Source organism: Ciconia boyciana, chromosome 1 (assembly GCF_034638445.1).
Source record: "Ciconia boyciana chromosome 1, ASM3463844v1, whole genome shotgun sequence".
Classification (NCBI taxonomy): Eukaryota; Metazoa; Chordata; class Aves; order Ciconiiformes; family Ciconiidae; genus Ciconia; species Ciconia boyciana.
The window spans coordinates 217,224,257-217,230,317 of record NC_132934.1 but is presented as its reverse complement, the minus strand read 5'-3'; positions in this window follow the sequence as shown (position 1 = coordinate 217,230,317).

Sequence of the window (6,061 nt, the reverse complement as noted above, 5' to 3'; positions counted from 1 at the left end):
ACCTGCAGAGGTGAGCACCGAGGTGGTATTTTAATCTGTCCGAGCCAGATGAGGAGAGCAGCCCTGGACAGAGCAGGAGTTTAGAAAAGAAAACAGTTTTCCTGCCTAAGCCTGGCCCTGGTCAACATGTGCAGCACTTTGTAAAATTAATTGCATATTGAGCAGGTAGCAGAGTGGAAAGTAGCTGCAGGTGGTGTGTGTTTTCAGTGTCTGCATGCAGCAGAGAAAGGTCTGGATCCTCCTTTGCATGATCAGCCTCCTGGACCTGGGGGGCATGTGATTTGAGATATGCCCACCAGTTGGTTTTCTTTGGTGATGCAGTTGCTGCTGTTAATGACTGTTATAATGACCCAGATTATTGCATCTCATCCTAAATTTCAAGCTCTTTAGGATAATAGCTTGAAATTTAGGATGAGATGCTATAATCCTAAAGAGCTTGAAATTTAGGATAAGAAACAATGGGGAAGGAAGGAAGCCCCCTAGAATGATGGACTTTAAAATCTCTCTTTCCTTTGAAAGTCAGTATGAATTTTGAGAAAGCAGCCCATCCTCAAGGATGTTGAAGTTGAGCTGTCACACACCCCTAGATCTTCAGACAAACATGGGGTTGTGAGCACCCAACTTCACCTGTTTTTATTTTATAGTCCCACCTTTGCTCCAGCCCAGGTTCATCATTCATCACCACTGAGCAACGCTACAGACCTGATCCCAGACTGAGTGAATTTGGGGCCCAGTATTAGAAAATCTGAAAGAAATGTGGGTCTCCGTTTTAAAAAGCCCGTGTTTGTCAGCAGCTACCACTTAGAGAGATCTGAGATATCGATAACTGGCCTTCATAGGATTCAATTGTCCAAGGTTTTCAGTGCTTTGGCCCTGATCCAGAAAAACACTTATACACATGTTTAGCCTTAAGCGTGTGAGCTGTCCCCATTTGAGTCGTCGCTGTGTTGTACAAGTGGGCAGACTCTCAAAGTAACTCAACCCACGACAATTCTTAGGTCTCAAGCTCATCCCCACACAGGGGACAAGAGCCCCAGCACAACATTAGAGATCCAGTGGCTTTCTCATAAGCTCTGCAGCCTTTGCAGCATTTCACTTCACGTCCCAGCTCCTGGAGTCATGCAATTACATGATGCCCTCTTATTTTCTTAAGAGAAATGTCGAGGCCATGTGGTTCTGGTGAATACCTTGAAAAATTCCACTTAAAAGAGAAAAAAACTCCACACAACCCAGAAAGGATCTTTAAAATAACTCATTTTGTCTTTACAATACAGATAAAATACAGTCCACTTACTCTTAACAAAAAGCAAATAAAAACGATCCACAACGCATACCATTGTTATTATTTTTATTATTATTGTTGCTCTTATAATTAGAAAACAAAGCTAATGCTGCTTCCCTGAACAGGGGGTAACTTTTGCTCTAGATGAATAAACCACGGCTCTGCTGAGATATTTAACCAAACTCTGCCTGACTGATGAAACTGGTCCTGAGGGGAAAACAAAACAAAACAAAACATGTTGTACATGTTAAAGTCATTAATCTCAGGTGGATTTTAAGTTTCCTGTTCTTTCTCCCCCTCTCCCAAATCTTGTTTTCTGCTCCGTCTCCCACATGTAGAAGACAAAGTAATTCCTGTGTCGGTTCCTATCTGCTCCTGGGAGTGAAGTGATGGTGCTTCACAACCCTCTGCCCGATGCAGGGAAGGCAAATCCTGCATGGTGGGGTGAGGGTGTTAAGGACAAGTGATCCCAGGGCTGAATTTTCCTCTTGCTCCCCACATCCCCAAGTACCTCTGGAGCCTCCTCCCAGCATCTTCCCTGAGCAGGTAGCCCAGAGCTGGGCAGCGCAAGCCCAGCTCACTTGGAGGATGCTAATGGTTGTCTACAGGGATCTGTTTTCTAGCAGGAAAAGGGATGGTCCCTCAGGGACTCTTTTATCACTTTCCTGACAAAGGCACTGTTAATTGTATTCAGATTTTTGCCTCCTTTCCCCGCCCCCGCTTCACCCTCAGCAAGGGCTTTTGTAGCTGCACATGAAACGCTCGTGGGCTGCCTGCTTTAGCATGATTAAGATACCTTCTGTTTTGCAGACTAAACTAAACAATTGGATGGGAGTTTTCTATAATGAATGTCATTTGCCTACCTTAGGGAGAAACCTAAATGATATAAAACTGGAAGGGGGTGAGGATGGGGGGAAATTCATCAAAAAATATAAAGCCAGCTGGATTCATGCGAGGTCTAAATCCTCAGATTTGGAAATAGCATTAAGTCCAAACTGTTTTATTAAATCACGGATATTTTCTCAAATGAATACATGCTACAAAGCCACCAACATAATACTTTTCAAGATAGCTTGCCCTTTTCCCTCAGGGATAATAGTGTAATATTTTGAAATAATAGTATTTATGGGAATACATCAGCTGTATTTTCCCAGCTAGTGTAAATCAACAGAGCTGTGTAGTAGGACATGGAGCTGGGCCAAATTATACCATCTGTTAGGATCTGGTAGGGCACGTTATAGGAAACGGAACCGTAGCATCACCCGACAGAGACATTCACAATGATTAAAGCCATTTCATTCAGAAGCTGAAAGACCTCAGTGTTTCAGAGCAAAGCCTTGAAAACCGGTTGCTGAGGGGCTGGGGGAGGGAAGGAGACTGGTACATGAAGGTCTTGCCCTACTGTTAGGGATATATTTTCCTGGCAAAACTCATTTGTGACAAATGTTCTCCCAAATATCTTTCAGATCACACATGCACAGAAAATAATTTGGCAGCTACATTTTGGACTCCTGTTGCACTGAGCATTGCAATTGAGAGCAAGGACACTTCTCTCTTCTGGCCTGTCTGTGCTTTGCTGCTGATGCCAGGAGGAAAGCATCAGAGCAAGGTTGCAAGGAGCAAGATGCACTAAGAGTCCTTCCACCTGTATGGTGCCATGTTATAGACTCTGTTTTTATTCCTAGTTTGTATTAAAAGGAAAAGAAAACAGAAAGCACTGCCTCCCTCTCATAGAAAGTCATTTTCTGAAAAATTAGAAAATGCCAGACCATGAGGAGGGAGACAATCCTAATTTGCTGGATGAAGCAGGGCTGTGTAACAAAGGAGGCTGCAATTTATCAGACCTTTCCCTGTGCAGGACTCTCATCTTGGTAACGCCCATCACCCTGGGCACATTGCTAATGCAGGGTGCAGCTGCTCCGGAGAAGGACCCTGAAACTTAGGAGTTATAGGAAAACTGGTATACTGGTGTTAATTCATAGACCAACAGCCTAGGACATGGGCTGGGGCCACATGGACTCTTAGCTCAAAGAAGCAAAATTCAGATGAAGCCTATGATGGATTATCTAGAGAAGCCAGCAAAGATTTCGGGCTTGGATGCCCCAAACTGCAAACCTCCAAACACTGCAGCCATTTCAGTTCAGCATCTTCAGTAACAGACAGCTGTGGGCAGAGGCAGACACAAAGCATGAGGTACCACCATGGCTAAAGGTCTGCTGAGGGGTCATTTCCCACCTGATGGACCTGCAGATGCCTGGTAGGCTTACTCACATCTTTTCATGCTTCATCTCACTCATAACTTTTCATGCAAAGTTATGGTTTCTTCTGACATGGGAAAAGCAGCTGAGGAACATGGGCCTGACACCAGAGGAGTGAAATGCAGCCGAAAACAATGTGCATATAGAGCATTTCTTCCATCTCACTATTTTTTCGCCAAGCAGAAAGACTCAGGACATCAGCAAGGGAGCAAGAAAAAGAGTAATTACAGAATAGCACTGAAATGCTCAAATTTTTATTCGGTCAGAACATCCCTGCCTTGTTGGCTTCATCAGAAACTGGAAATAAAAATAAAATTCCTTAAAAGAATGAAAGTAGACTGTTTCTTTACATATCAAACGAAGCCAAATTCTGGCTTTGGAGAGCAGTGGGATTTGTGCCACCAGCCTGTCTGCATGTCAGCCTAAAGACACCCACCGCTCATCACACCGCACTGTGGAGACATTTTCGTCCACCAGCTTTTATGGGGTGACAATAACACAAACCACTGACAAACTACCAAAGGCCTCTTTTTGCCTGCTCGTGGCTGGGGGAGGGAAGGAGGCGAGGAGACCAAACCTGTTACAGCAAAGCAAAGTAGCTGAGGAGTACAAAATATCTCTAATTTTGCTCTATAGCCCACAATGCTTTTCTCCTCCAGCTCCCCAGGGCTGCACAGAGACATGTCAGAGGCAGTCGCCTCCTACAGAGCGGCTGGGTGGGGAAAAAAAGGGATTTGGAGGAAGACTGCGGTGTTATGGACATATTTCCCCCTAGGAAAGTGGCACTGTCCTCTCCCATTTGTGTAGGAGTGATTTTTTGGCTGCTTACAGCACTTCGGAATGGGGTGTCCAAAAATCATCTGAAGGACCTCACAGGCTCTGCTTCCTTCTGCTCCTGGAGCAGACATCCTTCTTCAACGTCACCTTTCCTAACAGAGACACAGAGCTGGATACGCATTGCAAAAAAAAGGAGCAAGAAAGGGAACCTAACCTAAGCTAAAACATCCAGTGCACAGCAACTCCTGCAACACGCAGGAGCGAGGAGCAAACCACCCATGAGAGGTATTAGTCACATTTGTTATTACGCTCCTTGGAGGCACTGGGATATTTTACTGATGAGAGCGATCGCTGATATAAAAAGCAAAACAAGAACGGTGACTCTTCCTTTCTCCAAGTGCTCTGTTTCATTGTCTTGACTGTATCTTGGCTAATTCTGCTCAAAACGAAGAGGCTGGGGAGACAGGGAATAAAGGAACTTATCTATCCCACGCCAGCAAGTGCCTCGAGCCATGCTCTTCTCCCGTCCTTGGGAGGGAAAGCAGGGTTGCTTTCCAAGTAGGAGAGTGAAACATAATAATCTAACATTTTGCTGTTGCACCAGTAACTTCAGCATTTATTTCATACTATAGTTAATGCTTGTTTATAATGTATAGATATGTTTATGTAGGAAGTAGAGTAGACGAAAGCACGAGATATATCTTATAAATATTTCTGTATGTCCGCATACAAAAGAAAATATGTACAGCCACAGATAGTGGTTCTCTGCTGTGTCAGGGCAGGGCCACGTGAAGAACTGACACGTTCCCACTCCTTTCTGCGGGGAATAGCTGCTGCCCTGCATGGCTGCACTCCCTACAGCTGGGACCGGACCTGCTCCGCTCCCTGCAGTTTCTTGGGGCTGAGCCAATAGTTTTGCAGGGGGAAAACAGGCAGCGGCGTAATTCCCTAAGGACTTGATGGCCCAACGTGGCAGAACATTGGTGACTAAGGGCATCACATCCAAAGGGCAAGAAAGAAAGAGAGCAGGAGCTGGGTTTTTTTTTTTAACTTCCCCACTGGTTTTTGACTTCACTTTTTTACTTTATCCTAATGGCTCCACTACGATCTTGCGGACCCCATAAAGCCCTTCTCAGAGTACCCTATTCTCACTGCCTCCAGGACCCCATGGGAGTTTTTGCATGGCTGAATTTGAAACCCCATCCAGCCTGGAAAAATCACGGACAGCTTTTCCTGCAGCAGTAACTTCAAAGTCGCAGACCTGCATAAAAGAAAGGTTAAAATGACTTGTTCATTTCAGGGGATTGACCTGAAGTCTTTCCACCTATATCATTGGAGTGGATGCTTCCGTGCTAAAAATTAAGTCTTTGGCAACAAAGGCAGTTATTGCAGAAAAGTTGCAGCGTTTTCCCTTCTGGGATGGTCCTAATGCAGACTCAGTACCTGTGCTAGAAGGCATAGGCAGGTGTGAGCCTTAGTTATTTTCAAACAAGAGTTGCTTTTCTTCCCCGGGGAAAGTTTCTACTTTTGTTTCTCAAAATACTAAGGCACTTGATGGCTGGACATCATTGGCAACCATAGGAAATATTTTGGAAGAGATACCATCCCAAATGAGTTTTTGACTTCTCAGAGAGCATTTTATTGGTGGGGGGAAACATTTGTGGGTTTGGTTGGTTTTTTTAAGGGTCTTATTTTTACTGGTGTGATTGCTTTTTTTTCCTCCTACCATTTTTCTTCAAGTCTG